The sequence below is a fragment of the Dendrobates tinctorius genome, unplaced genomic scaffold (genome assembly GCF_039654945.1).
Source record: "Dendrobates tinctorius isolate UK_male_01 unplaced genomic scaffold, ASM3965494v1 ptg000256l, whole genome shotgun sequence".
Taxonomy (NCBI): Eukaryota; Metazoa; Chordata; class Amphibia; order Anura; family Dendrobatidae; genus Dendrobates; species Dendrobates tinctorius.
The window spans coordinates 8111475-8136363 of record NW_027361923.1 but is presented as its reverse complement, the minus strand read 5'-3'; the positions used below and the strand labels follow the sequence as shown (position 1 = coordinate 8136363).

Here is a 24889-nt window from a genome sequence, read left to right as displayed (position 1 = left end):
GGGGGCAGCTTGGCAGAGGTGTTCGTGAACCCCCTGATGAAGGCAGACGCCGAAACGCGCATCGGGGTCGGACGTGTACTGGGAACCTGGCATTAACAGACATTAGGTATTTACAGCTATTTTCTTAACATGTGTCCCTCATAATTATATACAATATGGCACGGCTATTTTGCTTGCAGCACATTGGTGCATACAGAGCGGCACTAGTTTATAGTATATAAAAGTGCATTGTGGTATTGTACACTATATTGTTATCTTTTTAACATGTGTCTCAATTGTATACAATATGGCACGGCTATTTAGCTTGCAGCACATTGGTGCATATAGAGTGGCATTAGTTTACAGTATATAAATGTGCATTGTGTAATTGTGTACTTATTTTTATCATATTGGCACTAGTCTGCAGTGAAACATGTATGCTTATATTATTTAGTACTGGTATCTATTGCCCATTATTTGTTACTATACTATTTAAGCTAATCATGTTATGTTGTATACATTTTGGTTAAACCATAGTATACATTTTGAAAAAATTTCATCATGATATGCGTTATTTTATACCAAAAAATTTCTATATTTGCATTTCATTGAGGACACTCAATTACAATTATATTTATTGTGTAAATTTATTGATGCCTTATTGGTTTTCAGTATTCCTCCATTTTGGTATTGGGATTTCATCCTTCTTTTTATATATATACACGTATGCATATATATATTTTTTGTATATGTTTTAATAATAAAATTTTGGATACTAGTTTGGTTTTTCGTAGTTTGATTTGGTTAGTTTTCCGAATTGTCCTTTATCTGTCCATTGGTGTGCAGAAATTGGTTTATCACAACTAATATATTCAATTAGGATAAGCACCATTGTCTTGGAATTTCTTTTGGCTAATAAACAAGCAACTCTGGTAAACCGGTTGGTTGAGGCATTCCCAGCACACAGCAGCGGTGATGGTTCTCACATGAGCCGTACGGGCCGGGGGCAGCTTGGCAGAGGTGTTCGTGGTGCACACAGCAGAAGTGGCGTTGGAGACAGGGGTTTCATGACAATGTTGTGGACTGATTTTTCAAGTACCGCTCACACAACTGGTAATATTGCATCGATGGAAAGTGATAGGAGACAGCAGTTGTCAAATATAGTTACAAACTACTTTTCCTCCCATATCGATGTTCTCCCGCACAGGTCATTCCCCTTTGACTATTGGGCCGCTAAACTGGACACCTGGCCTGAATTGGCACAATATGCCTTACAGGAGCTCGCTTGCCCAGCTGCAAGTGTGCTATCGGAAAGAGTCTTCAGTGCAGCTGGATCAATCCTGACAGAAAAAAGGACCCGTCTGTCAACCCAAAATGTGGATGATCTAACCTTCATTAAAATGAACCATGCATGGGTTTTCAAGGATTTTGTCCCACCTTCCCTTGATGACACATATGTTGCCAGAAAAATGGCTTGCTTTGGTCCTCCTCCTATTCCGCGAACTTGACCTATTTCGCCTTTTGCAGCAGCTGAATGTCCCACATCAACATATGCCACTTTGTAAACCGCCCTAACTGGGCTTCCCCCCCCCCATGGCCGGGGTCACCACCTAGCGCACGAAACCGTGCGAGTGCCGTTGCCCTGGACAGGTGGGTAGGCCGACTCTTGGGGGCGGGCACTGGCACAGGGTCCCTCACAGTGCAATCAAGTGTCTCTGACGGTGGTGGTGCACACCCGCCGTCAGACACACCGCCGTACTATGAGGGGCCCAGTGCCAGTACCGATGCCCACGAGTGTGCCCCCCTTGCTTGGGCAGGGCCCCAGCATTTGCAATGTTTACCTCTCCCTGCTCCTCCGCTGTGTAGTCTGGGCTGTCAAATCCTTCACTGGGAGTGCCACTACAAATTGATTGAACTGAAAGATGATGGTTAAGATGTAGCTATGCCCTGTCCTGCTGGCCGGGCTCTAGCTCCAGATGATCAATGGCTTCCATTTCTTATGGACCTCGACTCACAATGACATGCAGTGGTGGTTTATCATCAGCTTTCACAGTTTTCCTACTCACAAACGTGTGACATTCCGGCGCACATTTAAAATGTGCCCTCTCATGCCAATCAAATAGAATCGCCTACGGCCTGTGGCTTCTGTCTTTTGCACTCCAAAGTTACGTGACAGATCATGATAGCCAGTGAGCACCATGTTTACATCGCTCCCTGTGATAAAAATTTGATTGAGATGAGTAACAGTGATGGAATCAACGGAAGTGCGATACAGCAAGACTTTATTCACAAAAAAATGTTTTCACTGTCTCAACACACAAATTAATTGAGGGTCAGCATCGCCTATGAGAATTGTGACGGAAGTTTTTCCCGTGAATAGTAATTCCTAGATTTCTGCAATCACTAGCCTTTATGTCAGTAATTGTATGCATCTCATTTCCTATTGCGGAGAGGCTGGACTGTATTACTGAGACAGAAATATATATGAAGATTTAAAAATAACACCAAAAGTATATAGTTGTGTACGCCTCAAATGCATTTCCTTTTTTCCACTTTTTAGATTGCTGTGTAATCCATACTGAGAACACACAGATTTTACATGTTTAAACTATGCTATATATACCTGCTATCCAGTGATAAAGTACCCTTTCTCAACTTTGTACAATCTGGTCAAATCCATACTGGGTCTGAGAACATCTGAGTCTGCCTCCTGATCTATAGACTTATATTTTTAATGTGTAAACTAGGCTACATATATACGTGTTATCTGGTGAAACTGTACCCTTTATCAACTTTCTACAATGTTGTTGAATCCATACTGGGCCTGAGAACGGCTGCCGAGCTGTTAAGCAAGCTACAGCACCTGTGGTTTGGACACGTAATTTTTTCAGGAATGATGGTTAGGCCTAACTCCGGAATTGCGGTTGACCTGAACTTACTGGGAAAACATCGTTCGTTCGCGGGGAATAATCTGAATCCCAGATCCCTATCACTAACGGAGTTCAGCAGGTTATCTGCACCTGTAAGCGACAAAAGCTGGTCCTTTCAGTGTAGCGTGCATGCAGCCCTGGACATGTACAGGAATGCTAGACCTGTTATTGCTCGATCTCACGTGCCAGAGCCTCGCTTATCCCTCTAGTAAGCTTGACGCATACTGCGGGGGCATGCCGGAGTCTCGGTTGTTAACGGAATAAAGCTGAGAAATCGCTAGCACAACTACAAACACACATACCACACCACACACAGAATCGACAAAGCTTTCAAAGTGTGCATCTTTTCTTTAGGTGGCATGGTTGTGGTTTCCCGGGTGGAGTCCAATTAAGCCACAGGCTCCACTCCTGGTGGTGCCCTTTTGGACATTCCTTTAAGGTTCAGCTTTGCAATCATACTGCCCCCAGAAACCAAAAACTTTGCCTTCATGGACGCTGTTTGGAGGTTCGTGGGAATAACGCCGCCCGATCAGCAGTCAGCATATGGGTCGCCCTCCCAGGGCTGTGGGGTACTCGGTACCGGGCCGGTATCAGTGGGATGTGTCACAGCAGCGGTGACCCGGACGGTGGCCCTGGGCGCCCATGTAAATGGTGTGGTATAATGGTAAAGAGTTTATATAGATAGTTTGACGCCACCTGTGGTGTTCGGCAACATAGATGTTAGGCCGACGCTGCATGCAGATCCTCTGGGACTGACGGTGTTGTGCAGCAAAGATGGTGAAGCTCCCCACAGGTGGAGCTGGAGTCCCAGGGAAGTGTAGATGTAATGATGGCGGAAAGGCACAGGCGGTGTAGGTGCTGGTACCCAGATGGAGCGGTGCTGGAATAACTGTAGGACACCTGAGCGTGCAGTTCCAAAGCTTTACTCACAGTCTGCAGGTTACACAGATGCCTGCCTCCGTGCTGTGTCCTCCGGGTCAGGACCTCAGCCAACCTCCGGGACCAAAATGGAAAGCTCCCTTCCAACACTCCGCCAACATGTACCTTCCTGAACGTCTCCTTTCTAGCGCTTGTGGGGGAAGCACTCACAGGACCGTGGTTCACTGAAGCACCTCCTGTCTAACAGATGTTTCTCAGACTTTACTTGTATGGCAGACAGCTGTAGCCTTTTCCTTCTGGCTCCCACACGTCGATGCTGGGGCCTCCGAGCCTTAGTTGGGTACAGAGCATTTATAGCTGCTACTTCCCCCGGTTTCTGCTGCAGGAACGTCAGTGTCCCTACAAACTCGGAGACCGGAATCGGGACCATGCGCTCCAGCTAGGAGTGAGCCTTAACTCTGCTCATCCTCCAGCTCCCCTTATCACGTCCACACACCTCCCCTTCCCTGCACAGAGTGCCCTAACTTACCTCCTCCCGACCACAGAGAGCAGCTCCTCAGCAGGCAGGTTCAGAGGGCTCCCTGCTAGCCTGGAGTGGGAAATGTGTTGTGTGTTGGTTTCACTGCTAGAGAGATCCTTCATTGCTCCCAAGCTTGACAACACACTCCCTAGGAGGAAGGTAATGCCACAGTGGCGACCGTACTCTTGGGGATGCCACAAGTGCACTGAGGCCCAGCCACTGCTGGATGATGCTGCTGGTACATTGACCCAGACCACTACATTCCCCTCGCACTCTACACTGCCAGAATCTGACCCAGAGGAAACTCAGGTTCCCCTTCCAACATACTATACCACCTTGCACGGTGACAAAGAGGAAGGTGCAGATGAAAGTGCAGGTTCCTTGAGCAGGTGGGGGGGCATACTCATGGGCGATGGCACTGGCACAGGGCACCGCATAGTACGCAAAAGTGTCTCTGCCGGTGGGAGGGCCTAAACAGCCAAGCGCAATGAGATGGAAGATGGGGACGACAAGGAGTTCAGAGTAGTGCTGGGATTCCCTAGCAAGGAGACTTATGTAATTGTTTTCAATGTTGGGAAAGCAATTTTTGGGGAGCACTATACTCTGGTGAATGATATATGGGGCCCACCATACACTGGAGCATTCCAAAGGTGGACATCAGACACTGGAGCAGCATTTACAGGGCCCATTATACACTAGAGCAGTAGAAATGGGGCCCATTATATATGGAGCATTATTTGGACCCATAAGACAGTAGAGCTTCATCCATTGGGACCAACATCTACTATAGCATTATGTGGAGCTCATCATGTATGGTTTGAAACATTATATGGGATCAATGATTCCATATTGAGAAATATATGGGCCTCATTACTCTGTATAGCACACTAAGCGCTGGCCATAATACTGCATGGAGTTATATACTGTCCGTTTTTGGAGGTATTGGAGAATTTAGAATGGATATCAGTCATGAGATGTAAGAAGTGAAGTATTTTTCATTGTACTATACCGCTATTTCTCTGCCGTATCGGAGCATCATGAGTTGTGGTATGTGTTAAAGGGGCGCTCTTTGGCCCTGGGCCCACGAAAACCTGGAGCCAGCCCTACCCCCCCACAACTGCAGCCAAATAACCCCCATTTTTCAGTGCGTAACTAGTATTGTGAAGTTAATTAAGGTTGACAAGCTTAAGTAATAAGAATTGATGCTTTTGGCATTCAAATGGGCACTGTAGGTGTGTTTCCTGTCCTCCTCTCACTGCCGACTTTAATTCCCCATTGACTTACATTGGGTTTCGTTTTTCGGTCGGACCCCCGACTTTTCCCTATAGTCGGCCGATTTTGCTGTACCCGACTTTTGGAAAAGTCGGGTTTCATGAAACGAAACTCGACCCTAAAAAACCAAAAGTCGCTCAACTCTACTACTGATTAAATCAGCCTCACTGTTGGTAATAAGGCTCTTCCTCCTGCCTCAGTCGCAGACAGGTTGTCAGCTGGGCTATTTCCTCCTCCAGCTGCCGGCGGTTCATTGTGGAAGCCAGATCGGAGCCTTCAGTTGCAGCGCCTGGGAGATTCAGCTCAACCTCCCTTCGCTCATCAGGCCTCCTTTCTCCCTCCATGATAGCGGCTTCTCTCTCACCTTCTTCTTCCTGTCTCTGCTCTTTTCCCGCCACTGGCTTCCGCTCCTCCTTCTGAGGGCGGCGTCTCCTTCCTACTCCTCCACACCAAGCCAGTATACGAACCCCTCAGGGGGTGGGCCATGTTGCTGTCGCATAGAAGTTCAGACAGGGGAGGCCCAGGACAGTCCGTGCTCTTTTCTTAGGACCACCCATATTGTCACGCCCTTCTTCACCCCACCAGCGGCCATTTTTAACATTCATTTCACAGTCTATTAAATTGGGTTTTCTGCACATTTCCAAAAGTTTTAAGTCTTAGGCACACAGAACCCGATGGCATCGGGTCTCGTCATCCTGTTCGTGACACCAAAAATGGGACGCCCTCACACCCAGGGCAGTGGGGTACTCGGTACTGGGCCCGATCGTCCTCAATGGGAGATGTCACGGTAGCTGGAACCCGGTCCGTGGCCCTGGGCGCCTATTGTAAATGTTCAGTGTCAATGTGTAAGTTGTGACGCCACCTGTGGTGTTCGGCAATGAAGATGTAAGCCGGCGCTGCAGACAGATCCTCTGGGACAGATGGTGTGGTGCAGCAGTGATGTTATAGCCCTCCACAGGCAGGGCTGTAGTCCCAGGGCAGAGTAGGTGAAGTATAATAAATTTTTGGCACTCAACTTGTTGCAAAGTGAAGATTTTATTTGCAGTCTCAATAATTAGACGTTTCGGCTTCTACAAACAAGCCTTCATCAGTTAGCTGCAAATCAGATAAAAGTGTACAGTACAAGTCAGAGGCTACACAGTGTATAGTCATTTAAGATAACATACAGCGGATAACTCAACAAATTTACAATAGTGCACTAGTGATAGGTGGGACGGGTTGAGGTATAAGGGAATAAAGGGCAAATGGAAAAAAGGATGGGAAAAAAAAGGAGGTATATAACCTACCCAGACTGCTCTCTTGGAAAGATTTGCAATGTATCTGAAGTGACAGAAAAAAATATATATGTATATATAATGATTGCGCCAGATTGAAAAAGAGATAAAGTGAATCAATCATTGATCTGTCACTACTCACTCAGTATCAGGACACCACTGTAATAATGGTGTAAATGGTCTGATCCGTGTTAGTGATTAATCTTGTATTTATCTTAAATAATAGAAAGAAAAAAGGGGGGGTTTAACTGTAATAGAAAGCTAACATATACATGCACCACACTATTGTGATAAATGCAAATGAAGTATTATAGATACGAACCGGTAAGGATTTGTAACTGGATTGACCGGTAATAATGCCGTAAGGAATCCTATATGAGGGGTCTGTAAGTTATGAGAAGGATGAAGAAATTCCACTCAATATACTCGAAAATTGAATAGTCAACATGCCCCAATGAATCTACTCACTTAGTGTCAGGCTAGGAGTCGCCTGTGAGTTCATGCTCCATAGAATAATCTTTACCACGCTGTGTGATGTGGCTGTTAAACAGAGATGCATGGTACATGAGGGGTTAAGTACCGCTTCAAAGTACTCCTGTGTATAAAGATGCTAGGCTAAAGGTGGGCTTACCGTTGGTGGGTGGCGGCGTATTATGCCTTGGAGAACGCGGTATCCACCGCTTGTAACCCGGGTGCCCATGGCTTGTAATGTGGACTTTAAATAGACGGTGGGCGGGACCCCCCTGGACTGACTGGACCGGAAGTGACGTTGCCGTCCATGTGAATGCGCAGACAGGGTTAGAGAAATGTAGGGGCGTGTTGTGGGAGGTGGCGCTGGAGTGCACGTCATCCCACTATATGTACACAAAACGTCCGTGCTCGTTAGATTGTTTCTAAGAGGTGGAAAATGAGGTGATATGCATGTGGTATTGCATTTGAGTGCAGTTATGTCTGAAGAAAACGGGCAAGACGTATGATTATAGTGAAATAATTAATGTGAACAGTATGCAAATTGAGCAATCTATATTTAACTGTTTAGACCAATACTGGAAAAAAAATGTTTTGTATTGTAGTTTCCTGCGACAGAGTGAGATGGGATATCTCAATTAGTATTCTAAATCAAGAGAGATACAATTGGATGCAAAATAGAAAATAGTTTAGAAACTATAATATGTCAAAATTAGCTTGAAGGAGACAGGAAGGGGAAGTCTGAGGGAGGAACAAGGACAATCGGTGACAATTGCGTGTAGTTCAGAATTGACGACTCTGCAAGATTAAGACAATGCGTTAGGATCAGGCAATGATAACATGACTTGATGACAAAACACATTACCATATATATGTTTGTTACGATCCCAAGACTATGTGACTATATAGTCACAGACCCATTATATGAAGGACAGTAAATCATAGTCTCTATTGAGGCCCTTTGGTGCTAAAGTTTGTAGTTCATGTATCCAAAAGGCCTCTCTTCTCTTTAAGAGTTGGATACGGTTGCCACCTCTTCGTGGGAAGGGCACATGCTCAATAACACAAAATTTTAGTTGAGGAATGGTGTGGCCAGCCGTAATAAAATGATGTGGTAAAGGCAATAATGTATTTCCACACCTGATTGTGGATTTATGCTTACTTATGCGGTCCTTGATAGACTGGGTGGTTTCACCAATGTATAAAAGACCGCAAGGGCATTTAATCAGGTAAACCACATGTGATGTATCACAAGTGGAGAAGTCCTTGATTTGGTAACGTTTCCCAGAGTGGGGATGATGGAAATAATCTCCCTTATGTACGTTATTACATTGATTACAATGTAAGCACGGGTAAGTACCTGTTTTGGGTGTGGAAAGGAATCTTTGTGTAGTTGATCTCACTCCTGGGCCTATGTCTGCTCTGATTAAGGTGTCCCTAATGTTTTTGGGGTGTTTGTAGCACGGTAAAAAATTCTGTTGGAATTCTGTAACCTCTGGATGAGCCTCCTTTAGAATGCCCCAATGTCTACGTATGGAGCGATGTAAGATCTGCGCATATGGATGATATGTGTGGACAAAGGGTAAACGCCCTGAGACCCCACTATGATTCCGGGTCGGGGGTTGTCGTGCTTGATCTAGTAGGTCTGGAGGGTAGCCCCTTGTGCGAAACTTATTATGCATCTCGTTCAATCTGATATTGCTGATTGTCGGATCAGAGACAATCCGTTCGACCCTTTTGAATTGTGACACAGGTATGGATCTTTTGGTGGAGGGGGGATGTAAGCTCTTGTAGTGTAACAGACTGTTACGGTCTGTGGTTTTGACATATAAGTCAGTGCTCAAATCTCCCTCCACACTCTTGATGACCTTTGTATCCAAAAAACTCACTGTGTGTTCATCTCTGGTCATGGTGAAAGATAGACCCGGCCAGGCCATATTCAATTTATTGTAAAATGTATCTAGTGTATCAGCCGGCCCCGTCCAAATGCAAAAAATGTCATCGATAAATCTCTTCCACAATTTGCAGTGGGTTTTAAAGGAAGGGTCAGGGTAGACAATATCATCTTCAAATGTTGCCATAAATGTGTTTGCTTAAGGGGGCACGACATTAGACCCCATCGCGGTCCCTTTGGTCTGTAGATAGAATGTGTCCCCAAAAAGAAAGTAGTTTTTAGTGAGTACAAGGGTTAATAATTCAATGCAAAAGTCTATCATATCGCTATCCATCTCGGATCTAGACAGGCGTCTCTTGACGCAATCAATACCTAATTCATGTGGAATTGATGTGTACAGATCTTTAACATCGAAGGACACGAGAAAAGAGTCTCCAGGGACAGGACCTAAATTTCGTAGGATTTTAAGGAAATCACCTGTATCTAATGAAAAAGAAGGTGCTTGTCTCGTAAGGGGAGTCAGAATTTTTTCCAAAAGTATGGATAATGGTGATAAGATGGAATCAGTTGACGCTACTATGGGTCGGCCAGGGGGACACTCTAATCTCTTATGGATCTTGGGAAGAATATAGAATACTGGAGTGATGGGATCAGTTTTAATCAAAAAGTCATGTGTTTTGATGTCAATAATACCCGGTGTGGTATAGTCTGTAACTACAGAATTTATACAGTCTCTAATATTCCTCACTGGATCGTGAGGTAGGACTGTATAGACGGAGCTATCATTTAATTGGCGCAACACTTCACGCATGTAGTCCTGTCTATCCATTACTACAATAGCTCCACCCTTATCAGCAGGTGTAATGATGATATTGGGATCTTGACGGAGTGCTTCCAAAGCCTGGAAGTCCACTGTGTCAAGATTGGGGGAGACATGCAGATCGCTCTCTCTATATCCTGGCGTAGTCTTAGAAATGCCTTATCGATGAATTCGATAAATGATTCGATCGCGTGTGAGCCCGATGGTGACCGATAGGTGCTTTTATTACGAAGTCCTAGGCGATCGATCGAAATAGGGCATGGAGTAATGGATTGAGGTCCGAGTACCTCCTTGTCCTTTTTTGCAAAATGAACCAATAATCTGATGCGGCGGTAGAATCGCTGCAGATCCATGTCCATTTGAAACGTACTGAATTTGAAGGAAGGGCAGTATGACAAGCCCTTTTGAAGAAGATTGTTCTCTGCTATGCTAAGGGACCTAGAGGAAGTGTTAACCACTAGGGATTCCATACCTGGGATCTCGTGATCCTGTTCGTATCTGGATCTCTTCCTCCGTTGGCTGCGCCGAATCCTCTTCTGCGTGGACGTCTTCTTCGCTGGTCTAAAAAATACGAGGATCGATATTCTCTCCTATCGGTTTCAGAGCCCGACGTGGAAGGGTCGTTCGAGGATTGCTGCTCAAACCTAGAGGAGTTGGAACGAGAGGCAGTGTTATAGCGCCAATGATAGACCCTATTGTTATTATAATCCTGTGTCCCTTTGGAATTTAATTCTCTTTCTCTGTTCAGTGTCACATTTATGTTGGTCAATAACCCCTTTAAGTTTATCTTTCAGAGTGGTGAGTTCTTCAGATGTACTGGAAGAGGCCAGTTGTGACTCAAAATTTTTTATATTGTCACGGCTCTTGTTAATGGATATCTGCAGGTGCTCGACAGTGAGAGTCATCAAGTCAAACGAGCATTTATTTAATATCTGTTCAAATTTCTGGCAGAAATCTGTGGAGTCACTAAAAAGTGTTGGTCGTAGCGGGGCCCGGAGTCCTCTTGGAATGCGTTGGACTCGGAGATATTCCGATAATGTTGCACAATGTAGCTCAAGATTCGTCTGATGTCTTAATTCACGCTCTAGGTCTTTCCCTCTTGTCTCCTTGGGTGGGACTTTAAGAAAATCACTAGAAAAACTAAGCTTGGACAAAATTGCATTAGTTTCTTCTTGGTTGTACGAGAAGGTTAGAGAGGACATAGTAGCCAGTGTGCACACGTAAGGGTGAATAGATCAACAAATATATTGTGGCACTACTGCGTTGGTGCACAAAAGAAGGTTCCCACACCAGTATAGATAATATAATACATTTTTGGCACTCAACTTGTTGCAAAGTGAAGATTTTATTTGCAGTCTCAATAATTAGACGCTTCGGCTTCTACAAACAAGCCTTCATCAGTTAGCTGCAAATCAGATACAAGTGTACAGTACAAGTCAGAGGCTACACAGTGTATAGTCATTTAGGATAACATACAGCAAATAACAGAACAAATTTACAATAGTGCACTAGTGATAGGTGGGACGGATTGAGGTATAAGGGAATAAAGGGAAAATGGAAAAAAGGATGGGAAAAAAAAGGAGGTATATAACCTACCCAGACTGCTCTCTTGGAAAGATTTGCAATGTATCTGAAGTGACAGAAAAAAATATATATGTATATATAATGATTGCGCCAGATTGAAAAAGAGATAAAGTGAATCAATCATTGATCTGTCACTACTCACTCAGTATCAGGACACCACTGTAATAATGGTGTAAATGGTCTGATCCGTGTTAGTGACTAATCTTGTATTTATCTTAAATAATAGAAAGAAAAAAGGGGGGGTTTAACTGTAATAGAAAGCTAACATATACATGCACCACACTATTGTGATAAATGCAAATGAAGTATTATAGATACGAACCGGTAAGGATTTGTAACTGGATTGACCGGTAATAATGCCGTAAGGAATCCTATATGAGGGGTCTGTAAGTTATGAGAAGGATGAAGAAATTCCACTCAATATACTCGAAAATTGAATAGTCAACATGCCCCAATGAATCTACTCACTTAGTGTCAGGCTAGGAGTCGCCTGTGAGTTCATGCTCCATAGAATAATCTTTACCACGCTGTGTGATGTGGCTGTTAAACAGAGATGCATGGTACATGAGGGGTTAAGTACCGCTTCAAAGTACTCCTGTGTATAAAGATGCTAGGCTAAAGGTGGGCTTACCGTTGGTGGGTGGCGGCGTATTATGCCTTGGAGAACGCGGTATCCACCGCTTGTAACCCGGGTGCCCATGGCTTGTAATGTGGACTTTAAATAGACGGTGGGCGGGACCCCCCTGGACTGACTGGACCGGAAGTGACGTTGCCGTCCATGTGAATGCGCAGACAGGGTTAGAGAAATGTAGGGGCGTGTTGTGGGAGGTGGCGCTGGAGTGCACGTCATCCCACTATATGTACACAAACGTCCGTGCTCATTAGATTGTTTCTAAGAGGTGGAAAATGAGGTGATATGCATGTGGTATTGCATTTGAGTGCAGTTATGTCTGAAGAAAACGGGCAAGACGTATGATTATAGTGAAATAATTAATGTGAACAGTATGCAAATTGAGCAATCTATATTTAACTGTTTAGACCAATACTGGAAAAAAAATGTTTTGTATTGTAGTTTCCTGCGACAGAGTGAGATGGGATATCTCAATTAGTATTCTAAATCAAGAGAGATACAATTGGATGCAAAATAGAAAATAGTTTAGAAACTATAATATGTCAAAATTAGCTTGAAGGAGACAGGAAGGGGAAGTCTGAGGGAGGAACAAGGACAATCGGTGACAATTGCGTGTAGTTCAGAATTGACGACTCTGCAAGATTAAGACAATGCGTTAGGATCAGGCAATGATAACATGACTTGATGACAAAACACATTACCATATATATGTTTGTTACGATCCCAAGACTATGTGACTATATAGTCACAGACCCATTATATGAAGGACAGTAAATCATAGTCTCTATTGAGGCCCTTTGGTGCTAAAGTTTGTAGTTCATGTATCCAAAAGGCCTCTCTTCTCTTTAAGAGTTGGATACGGTTGCCACCTCTTCGTGGGAAGGGCACATGCTCAATAACACAAAATTTTAGTTGAGGAATGGTGTGGCCAGCCGTAATAAAATGATGTGGTAAAGGCAATAATGTATTTCCACACCTGATTGTGGATTTATGCTTACTTATGCGGTCCTTGATAGACTGGGTGGTTTCACCAATGTATAAAAGACCGCAAGGGCATTTAATCAGGTAAACCACATGTGATGTATCACAAGTGGAGAAGTCCTTGATTTGGTAACGTTTCCCAGAGTGGGGATGATGGAAATAATCTCCCTTATGTACGTTATTACATTGATTACAATGTAAGCACGGGTAAGTACCTGTTTTGGGTGTGGAAAGGAATCTTTGTGTAGTTGATCTCACTCCTGGGCCTATGTCTGCTCTGATTAAGGTGTCCCTAATGTTTTTGGGGTGTTTGTAGCACGGTAAAAAATTCTGTTGGAATTCTGTAACCTCTGGATGAGCCTCCTTTAGAATGCCCCAATGTCTACGTATGGAGCGATGTAAGATCTGCGCATATGGATGATATGTGTGGACAAAGGGTAAACGCCCTGAGACCCCACTATGATTCCGGGTCGGGGGTTGTCGTGCTTGATCTAGTAGGTCTGGAGGGTAGCCCCTTGTGCGAAACTTATTATGCATCTCGTTCAATCTGATATTGCTGATTGTCGGATCAGAGACAATCCGTTCGACCCTTTTGAATTGTGACACAGGTATGGATCTTTTGGTGGAGGGGGGATGTAAGCTCTTGTAGTGTAACAGACTGTTACGGTCTGTGGTTTTGACATATAAGTCAGTGCTCAAATCTCCCTCCACACTCTTGATGACCTTTGTATCCAAAAAACTCACTGTGTGTTCATCTCTGGTCATGGTGAAAGATAGACCCGGCCAGGCCATATTCAATTTATTGTAAAATGTATCTAGTGTATCAGCCGGCCCCGTCCAAATGCAAAAAATGTCATCGATAAATCTCTTCCACAATTTGCAGTGGGTTTTAAAGGAAGGGTCAGGGTAGACAATATCATCTTCAAATGTTGCCATAAATGTGTTTGCTTAAGGGGGCACGACATTAGACCCCATCGCGGTCCCTTTGGTCTGTAGATAGAATGTGTCCCCAAAAAGAAAGTAGTTTTTAGTGAGTACAAGGGTTAATAATTCAATGCAAAAGTCTATCATATCGCTATCCATCTCGGATCTAGACAGGCGTCTCTTGACGCAATCAATACCTAATTCATGTGGAATTGATGTGTACAGATCTTTAACATCGAAGGACACGAGAAAAGAGTCTCCAGGGACAGGACCTAAATTTCGTAGGATTTTAAGGAAATCACCTGTATCTAATGAAAAAGAAGGTGCTTGTCTCGTAAGGGGAGTCAGAATTTTTTCCAAAAGTATGGATAATGGTGATAAGATGGAATCAGTTGACGCTACTATGGGTCGGCCAGGGGGACACTCTAATCTCTTATGGATCTTGGGAAGAATATAGAATACTGGAGTGATGGGATCAGTTTTAATCAAAAAGTCATGTGTTTTGATGTCAATAATACCCGGTGTGGTATAGTCTGTAACTACAGAATTTATACAGTCTCTAATATTCCTCACTGGATCGTGAGGTAGGACTGTATAGACGGAGCTATCATTTAATTGGCGCAACACTTCACGCATGTAGTCCTGTCTATCCATTACTACAATAGCTCCACCCTTATCAGCAGGTGTAATGATGATATTGGGATCTTGACGGAGTGCTTCCAAAGCCTGGAAGTCCACTGTGTCAAGATTGGGGGAGACATGCAGATCGCTCTCTCTATATCCTGGCGTAGTCTTAGAAATGCCTTATCGATGAATTCGATAAATGATTCGATCGCGTGTGAGCCCGATGGTGACCGATAGGTGCTTTTATTACGAAGTCCTAGGCGATCGATCGAAATAGGGCATGGAGTAATGGATTGAGGTCCGAGTACCTCCTTGTCCTTTTTTGCAAAATGAACCAATAATCTGATGCGGCGGTAGAATCGCTGCAGATCCATGTCCATTTGAAACGTACTGAATTTGAAGGAAGGGCAGTATGACAAGCCCTTTTGAAGAAGATTGTTCTCTGCTATGCTAAGGGACCTAGAGGAAGTGTTAACCACTAGGGATTCCATACCTGGGATCTCGTGATCCTGTTCGTATCTGGATCTCTTCCTCCGTTGGCTGCGCCGAATCCTCTTCTGCGTGGACGTCTTCTTCGCTGGTCTAAAAAATACGAGGATCGATATTCTCTCCTATCGGTTTCAGAGCCCGACGTGGAAGGGTCGTTCGAGGATTGCTGCTCAAACCTAGAGGAGTTGGAACGAGAGGCAGTGTTATAGCGCCAATGATAGACCCTATTGTTATTATAATCCTGTGTCCCTTTGGAATTTAATTCTCTTTCTCTGTTCAGTGTCACATTTATGTTGGTCAATAACCCCTTTAAGTTTATCTTTCAGAGTGGTGAGTTCTTCAGATGTACTGGAAGAGGCCAGTTGTGACTCAAAATTTTTTATATTGTCACGGCTCTTGTTAATGGATATCTGCAGGTGCTCGACAGTGAGAGTCATCAAGTCAAACGAGCATTTATTTAATATCTGTTCAAATTTCTGGCAGAAATCTGTGGAGTCACTAAAAAGTGTTGGTCGTAGCGGGGCCCGGAGTCCTCTTGGAATGTGTTGGACTCGGAGATATTCCGATAATGTTGCACAATGTAGCTCAAGATTCGTCTGATGTCTTAATTCACGCTCTAGGTCTTTCCCTCTTGTCTCCTTGGGTGGGACTTTAAGAAAATCACTAGAAAAACTAAGCTTGGACAAAATTGCATTAGTTTCTTCTTGGTTGTACGAGAAGGTTAGAGAGGACATAGTAGCCAGTGTGCACACGTAAGGGTGAATAGATCAACAAATATATTGTGGCACTACTGCGTTGGTGCACAAAAGAAGGTTCCCACACCAGTATAGATAATATAATACATTTTTGGCACTCAACTTGTTGCAAAGTGAAGATTTTATTTGCAGTCTCAATAATTAGACGCTTCGGCTTCTACAAACAAGCCTTCATCAGTTAGCTGCAAATCAGATACAAGTGTACAGTACAAGTCAGAGGCTACACAGTGTATAGTCATTTAGGATAACATACAGCAAATAACAGAACAAATTTACAATAGTGCACTAGTGATAGGTGGGACGGATTGAGGTATAAGGGAATAAAGGGAAAATGGAAAAAAGGATGGGAAAAAAAAGGAGGTATATAACCTACCCAGACTGCTCTCTTGGAAAGATTTGCAATGTATCTGAAGTGACAGAAAAAAATATATATATGTATATATAATGATTGCGCCAGATTGAAAAAGAGATAAAGTGAATCAATCATTGATCTGTCACTACTCACTCAGTATCAGGACACCACTGTAATAATGGTGTAAATGGTCTGATCCGTGTTAGTGACTAATCTTGTATTTATCTTAAATAATAGAAAGAAAAAAGGGGGGTTTTAACTGTAATAGAAAGCTAACATATACATGCACCACACTATTGTGATAAATGCAAATGAAGTATTATAGATACGAACCGGTAAGGATTTGTAACTGGATTGACCGGTAATAATGCCGTAAGGAATCCTATATGAGGGGTCTGTAAGTTATGAGAAGGATGAAGAAATTTCACTCAATATACTCGAAAATTGAATAGTCAACATGCCCCAATGAATCTACTCACTTAGTGTCAGGCTAGGAGTCGCCTGTGAGTTCATGCTCCATAGAATAATCTTTACCACGCTGTGTGATGTGGCTGTTAAACAGAGATGCATGGTACATGAGGGGTTAAGTACCGCTTCAAAGTACTCCTGTGTATAAAGATGCTAGGCTAAAGGTGGGCTTACCGTTGGTGGGTGGCGGCGTAGTATGCCTTGGAGAACGCGGTATCCACCGCTTGTAACCCGGGTGCCCATGGCTTGTAATGTGGACTTTAAATAGACGGTGGGCGGGACCCCCCTGGACTGACTGGACCGGAAGTGACGTTGCCGTCCATGTGAATGCGCAGACAGGGTTAGAGAAATTTAGGGGCGTGTTGTGGGAGGTGGCGCTGGAGTGCACGTCATCCCACTATATGTACACAAAACGTCCGTGCTCATTAGATTGTTTCTAAGAGGTGGAAAATGAGGGGATATGCATGTGGTATTGCATTTGAGTGCAGTTATGTCTGAAGAAAACGGGCAAGACGTATGATTATAGTGAAATAATTAATGTGAACAGTATGCAAATTGAGCAATCTATATTTAACTGTTTAGACCAATACTGGAAAAAAAAATTTTTGTATTGTAGTTTCCTGCGACAGAGTGAGATGGGATATCTCAATTAGTATTCTAAATCAAGAGAGATACAATTGGATGCAAAATAGAAAATAGTTTAGAAACTATAATATGTCAAAATTAGCTTGAAGGAGACAGGAAGGGGAAGTCTGAGGGAGGAACAAGGACAATCGGTGACAATTGCGTGTAGTTCAGAATTGACGACTCTGCAAGATTAAGACAATGCGTTAGGATCAGGCAATGATAACATGACTTGATGACAAAACACATTACCATATATATGTTTGTTACGATCCCAAGACTATGTGACTATATAGTCACAGACCCATTATATGAAGGACAGTAAATCATAGTCTCTATTGAGGCCCTTTGGTGCTAAAGTTTGTAGTTCATGTATCCAAAAGGCCTCTCTTCTCTTTAAGAGTTGGATACGGTTGCCACCTCTTTGTGGGAAGGGCACATGCTCAATAACACAAAATTTTAGTTGAGGAATGGTGTGGCCAGCCGTAATAAAATGATGTGGTAAAGGCAATAATGTATTTCCACACCTGATTGTGGATTTATGCTTACTTATGCGGTCCTTGATAGACTGGGTGGTTTCACCAATGTATAAAAGACCGCAAGGGCATTTAATCAGGTAAACCACATGTGATATATCACAAGTGGAGAAGTCCTTGATTTGGTAACGTTTCCCAGAGTGGGGATGATGGAAATAATCTCCCTTATGTACGTTATTACATTGATTACAATGTAAGCACGGGTAAGTACCTGTTTTGGATGTGGAAAGGAATCTTTGTGTAGTTGATCTCACTCCTGGGCCTATGTCTGTTCTGATTAAGGTGTCCCTAATGTTTTTGGGTCATTTGTAGCACGGTAAAAAATTCTGTTGGAATTCTGTCACTTCCGGTGACGCGGTCCAGTCAGTCCAGGGGGGTCCCGCCCACCGTCTATTTAAAGTCCACATTACAAGCCATGGGCACCCGGGTTACAAGCGGAGGATACCGCGTTCTCCAAGGCATACTACGCCGCCACCCACCAACGGTAAGCCCACCTTTAGCCTAGCATCTTTATACACAGGAGTACTTTGAAGCGGTACTTAACCCCTCATGTACCATGCATCTCTGTTTAACAGCCACATCACACAGCGTGGTAAAGATTATTCTATGGAGCATGAACTCACAGGCGACTCCTAGCCTGACACTAAGTGAGTAGATTCATTGGGGCATGTTGACTATTCAATTTTCGAGTATATTGAGTGAAATTTCTTCATCCTTCTCATAACTTACAGACCCCTCATATAGGATTCCTTACGGCATTATTACCGGTCAATCCAGTTACAAATCCTTACCGGTTGGTATCTATAATACTTCATTTGCATTTATCACAATAGTGTGGTGCATTTACAGTATATGTTAGCTTTCTATTACAGTTAAAACCCCCCTTTTTTCTTTCTATTATTTAAGATAAATACAAGATTAATCACTAACACGGATCAGACCATTTACACCATTATTACAGTGGTGTCCTGATACTGAGTGAGTAGTGACAGATCAATGATTGATTCACTTTATCTCTTTTTCAATCTGGCGCAATCATTATATATACATATATATATTTTTTTCTGTCACTTCAGATACATTGCAAATCTTTCCAAGAGAGCAGTCTGGGTAGGTTATATACCTCCTTTTTTTTCCCATCCTTTTTTCCATTTTCCCTTTATTCCCTTATACCTCAATCCGTCCCACCTATCACTAGTGCACTATTGTAAATTTGTTGTGTTATCCGCTGTATGTTATCTTAAATGACTATACACTGTGTAGCCTCTGACTTGTACTGTACACTTGTATCTGATTTGCAGCTAACTGATGAAGGCTTGTTTGTAGAAGCCGAAGCGTCTAATTATTGAGACTGCAAATAAAATCTTCACTTTGCAACAAGTTGAGTGCCAAAAATGTATTATATTATCTATACTGGTGTGGGAACCTTCTTTTGTGCACCAACGCAGTAGTGCCACAATATATTTGTTGATCTATTCACCCTTACGTGTGCACACTGGCTACTATGTCCTCTCTAACCTTCTCGTACAACCAAGAAGAAACTAATGCAATTTTGTCCAAGCTTAGTTTTTCTAGTGATTTTCTTAAAGTCCCACCCAAGGAGACAAGAGGGAAAGACCTAGAGCGTGAATTAAGACATCAGACGAATCTTGAGCTACATTGTGCAACATTATCGGAATATCTCCGAGTCCAACGCATTCCAAGAGGACTCCGGGTTCCGCTACGACCAACACTTTTTAGTGACTCCACAGATTTCTGCCAGAAATTTGAACAGATATTAAATAAATGCTCGTTTGACTTGATGACTCTCACTGTCGAGCACCTGCAGATATCCATTAACAAGAGCCGTGACTATATAAAAAATATTGAGTCACAACTGGCCTCTTCCAGTACATCTGAAGAACTCACCACTCTGAAAGATAAACTTAAAGGGGTTATTGACCAACATAAATGTGACACTGAACAGAGAAAGAGAATTAAATTCCAAAGGGACACAGAGGATTATAATAACAATAGGGTATATCATTGGTGCTATAACACTGCCTCTCGTTCCAACTCCTCTAGGTTTGAGCAGCAATCCTCGAACGACCCTTCCATGTCGGGCTCTGAAACCGATAGGAGAGAATATCGATCCTCGTATTTTTTAGACCAGCGAAGAAGACGTCAACGCAGAAGAGGATTCGGCGCAGCCAACGGAGGAAGAGATCCAGATACGAACAGGATCACGAGATCCCAGGTATGGAATCCCTAGTGGTTAACATTTCCTCTAGGTCCCTTAGCATAGCAGAGAACAATCTTCTTCAAAAGGGCTTGTCATACTGCCCTTCCTTCAAATTCAGTACGTTTCAAATGGACATGGATCTGCAGCGATTCTACCGCCGCATCAGATTATGGGTTCATTTTGCGAAAAAGGACAAGGAGGTACTCGGACCTCAATCCATTACTCCATGCCCTATTTCGATCGATCGCCTGGGACTTCGTAATAAAAGCACCTATCGGCCACCATCGGGCTCACACGCGGTCGAATCATTTATCGAATTCATCGATAAGGCATTTCTAAGACTACGCCAGGATATAGAGAGAGGCGATCTGCATGTCTCCCCCAATCTTGACACAGTGGACTTCCAGGCTTTGGAAGCACTCCGTCAAGATCCCAATATCATCATTAAACCTGCTGATAAGGGTGGAGCTATTGTAGTAATGGATAGACAGGACTACATGCGTGAAGTGTTGCGCCAATTAAATGATAGCTCCGTCTATACAGTCCTACCTCACGATCCAGTGAGGAATATTAGAGACTGTATAAATTCTGTAGTTACAGACTATACCACACCGGGTATTATTGACATCAAAACACATGACTTTTTGATTAAAACTGATCCCATCACTCCAGTATTCTATATTCTTCCCAAGATCCATAAGAGATTAGAGTGTCCCCCTGGCCGACCCATAGTAGCGTCAACTGATTCCATCCTATCACCATTATCCATACTTTTGGAAAAAATTCTGACTCCCCTTACGAGACAAGCACCTTCTTTTTTATTAGATACAGGTGATTTCCTTAAAATCCTACGAAATTTAGGTCCTGTCCCTGGAGACTCTTTTCTCGTGTCCTTCGATGTTAAAGATCTGTACACATCAATTCCACATGAATTAGGTATTGATTGCGTCAAGAGACGCCTGTCTAGATCCGAGATGGATAGCGATATGATAGACTTTTGCATTGAATTATTAACCCTTGTACTCACTAAAAACTACTTTCTTTTTGGGGACACATTCTATCTACAGACCAAAGGGACCGCGATGGGGTCTAATGTCGCGCCCCCTTATGCAAACACATTTATGGCAACATTTGAAGATGATATTGTCTACCCTGACCCTTCCTTTAAAACCCACTGCAAATTGTGGAAGAGATTTATCGATGACATTTTTTTGCATTTGGATGGGGTCGGCTGATACACTAGATACATTTTACAATAAATTGAATATGCCTGGCCGGGTCTATCTTTCACCATGACCAGAGATGAACACACAGTGAGTTTTTTGGATACAAAGGTCATCAAGAGTGTGGAGGGAGATTTGAGCACTGACTTATATGTCAAAACCACAGACCGTAACAGTCTGTTACACTACAAGAGCTTACATCCCCCCTCCACCAAAAGATCCATACCTGTGTCACAATTCAAGAGGGTCGAACGGATTGTCTCTGATCCGACAATCAGCAATATCAGATTGAACGAGATGCATAATAAGTTTCGCACAAGGGGCTACCCTCCAGACCTACTAGATCAAGCACGACAACCCCCGACCCGGAATCATAGTGGGGTCTCAGGACATTTACCCTTTGTCCACACATATCATCTATATGCGCAGATCTTACATCGCTCCATACGTAGACATTGGGGCATTCTAAAGGAGGCTCATCCAGAGGTTACAGAATTCCAACAGAATTTTTTACCATGCTACAAACACCCCAAAAACATTAGGGACACCTTAATCAGAGCAGACATAGGCCCAGGAGTGAGATCAACTACACAAAGATTCCTTTCCACACCCAAAACAGGTACTTACCCGTGCTTACATTGTAATCAATGTAAAAACGTACTTAAGGGAGATTATTTCCATCATCCCCACTCTGGGAAACGTTACCAAATCAAGGACTTCTCCACTTGTGATATATCACATGTGGTTTACCTGATTAAATGCCCTTGCGGTCTTTTATACATTGGTGAAACCACCCAGTCTATCAAGGACCGCATAAGTAAGCATAAATCCACAATCAGGTGTGGAAATACATTATTGCCTTTACCACATCATTTTATTACGGCTGGCCACACCATTTCTCAACTAAAATTTTGTGTTATTGAGCATGTACCCTTCCCACGAAGAGGTGGCAACCGTATCCAACTCTTAAAGAGAAGAGAGGCCTTTTGGATACATGAACTACAAACTTTAGCACCAAAGGGCCTCAATAGAGACTATGATTTACTGTCCTTCATATAATGGGTCTGTGACTATATAGTCACATAGTCTTGGGATCGTAACAAACATATATATGGTAATGTGTTTTGTCATCAAGTCATGTTATCATTGCCTGATCCTAACGCATTGTCTTAATCTTGCAGAGTCGTCAATTCTGAACTACACGCAATTGTCACCGATTGTCCTTGTTCCTCCCTCGGACTTCCCCTTCCTGTCTCCTTCAAGCTAATTTTGACATATTATAGTTTCTAAACTATTTTCTATTTTGCATCCAATTGTATCTCTCTTGATTTAGAATACTAATTGAGATATCCCATCTCACTCTGTCGCAGGAAACTACAATACAAAACATTTTTTTTCCAGTATTGGTCTAAACAGTTAAATATAGATTGCTCAATTTGCATTCTGTTCACATTAATTATTTCACTATAATCATACGTCTTGCCCGTTTTCTTCAGACATAACTGCACTCAAATGCAATACCACATGCATATCCCCTCATTTTCCACCTCTTAGAAACAATCTAATGAGCACGGACGTTTGTGTACATATAGTGGGATGACGTGCACTCCAGCGCCACCTCCCACAACACGCCCCTACATTTCTCTAACCCTGTCTGCGCATTCACATGGACGGCAACGTCACTTCCGGTCCAGTCAGTCCAGGGGGGTCCTGCCCACCGTCTATTTAAAGTCCACATTACAAGCCATGGGCACCCGGGTTACAAGCGGTGGATACCGCGTTCTCCAAGGCATAATACGCCGCCACCCACCAAAGGTAAGCCCACCTTTAGCCTAGCATCTTTATACACAGGAGTACTTTGAAGCGGTACTTAACCCCTCATGTACCATGCATCTCTGTTTAACAGCCACATCACACAGCGTGGTAAAGATTATTCTATGGAGCATGAACTCACAGGCGACTCCTAGCCTGACACTAAGTGAGTAGATTCATTGGGGCATGTTGACTATTCAATTTTCGAGTATATTGAGTGAAATTTCTTCATCCTTCTCATAACTTACAGACCCCTCATATAGGATTCCTTACGGCATTATTACCGGTCAATCCAGTTACAAATCCTTACCGGTTCGTATCTATAATACTTCATTTGCATTTATCACAATAGTGTGGTGCATGTATATGTTAGCTTTCTATTACAGTTAAACCCCCCCTTTTTCCTTTCTATTATTTTAGATAAATACAAGATTAGTCACTAACACGGATCAGACTATTTACACCATTATTACAGTGGTGTCCTGATACTGAGTGAGTAGTGACAGATCAATGATTGATTCACTTTATCTCTTTTTCAATCTGGCGCAATCATTATATATACATATATATTTTTTTTTCTGTCACTTCAGATACATTGCAAATCTTTCCAAGAGAGCAGTCTGGGTAGGTTATATACCTCCTTTTTTTTCCCATCCTTTTTTCCATTTTCCCTTTATTCCCTTATACCTCAACCCATCCCACCTATCACTAGTGCACTATTGTAAATTTGTTGTGTTATCCGCTGTATGTTATCTTAAATGACTATACACTGTGTAGCCTCTGACTTGTACTGTACACTTGTATCTGATTTGCAGCTAACTGATGAAGGCTTGTTTGTAGAAGCCGAAACGTCTAATTATTGAGACTGCAAATAAAATCTTCACTTTGCAACAAGTTGAGTGCCAAAAATTTATTATATTATCTATACTGGTGTGGGAACCTTCTTTTGTGCACCAGCGCAGTAGTGCCACGATATATTTGTTAGAGTAGGTGAAGTGACACGTAAATGGTGTAGTGTCAGGCGCAAGGGATGTAGCAGTGCTGGGCAGGTTGGCGCAGGAATAAGTGGAGGACACCAGGGCATGTAGTTCCAAAGCTTTACTCACAGTCTGCTGTACAAATAGGTGCCTGCCTCCGTGCCGTGTCCTCCGGGTCAGGGACTCAGTCAACCTCCAGGCCAGATGGAATACTCTTTCCAACACTCCGCCAACTTGTGCCTTTCTGAACGCCTCCTCTTATAGCGCCTTTAAATGAAGTACTCCTAGTACTGAGTTACACTGGAGTGCCTCCTGTCCGATGTTCTTATGAACCCTACTTGTACGGCAGACAGCAGTAGCCTGCTTCGGGGACTTCTTGCTACTATGTCCCGGCTCACTATCCAGTTGCAGTTGTGCCCCCAAGTCTTATGTGGGAATAAAGTGGTCACGACTTCTATTCCTCCGGTGTCTGCTGCAGGACCATTAGTATCCATACAACCTCGGGGACCGGGCCCCGGCCTTGCGCTTGGAACTTCTAGGAAGGGTTCTCTTCTAACCCACATCCTCTGTTCCCTTTTACTCCTAACATTCCGTACTAGTCTTTCTTTCTATGGAGAATCAGGCTTTCAGTCTATGTTGCTCTCTCTCTCTT

At 43.2% G+C, this 24889-nt stretch overlaps 2 long non-coding RNA genes across 2 annotated transcripts; one reads left to right on the top strand and one right to left on the bottom strand.

Moving 5' to 3' along the window:
* Window positions 1-7012: 7012 nt before the first annotated feature.
* On the bottom strand, window positions 7013-7368 carry LOC141069081 (uncharacterized). The gene is made up of 3 exons (XR_012226509.1): window positions 7323-7368; window positions 7177-7238; window positions 7013-7068 (listed from the first exon to the last, which is right to left on the bottom strand). It is a non-coding gene; the product is annotated as an uncharacterized lncRNA (long non-coding RNA).
* An 11237-nt stretch (window positions 7369-18605) lies between these two features.
* Window positions 18606-18963, top strand: LOC141069080 (uncharacterized). Its single transcript, XR_012226508.1, has 3 exons — window positions 18606-18651; window positions 18736-18797; window positions 18911-18963. It is a non-coding gene; the product is annotated as an uncharacterized lncRNA (long non-coding RNA).
* Window positions 18964-24889: the final 5926 nt, after the last annotated feature.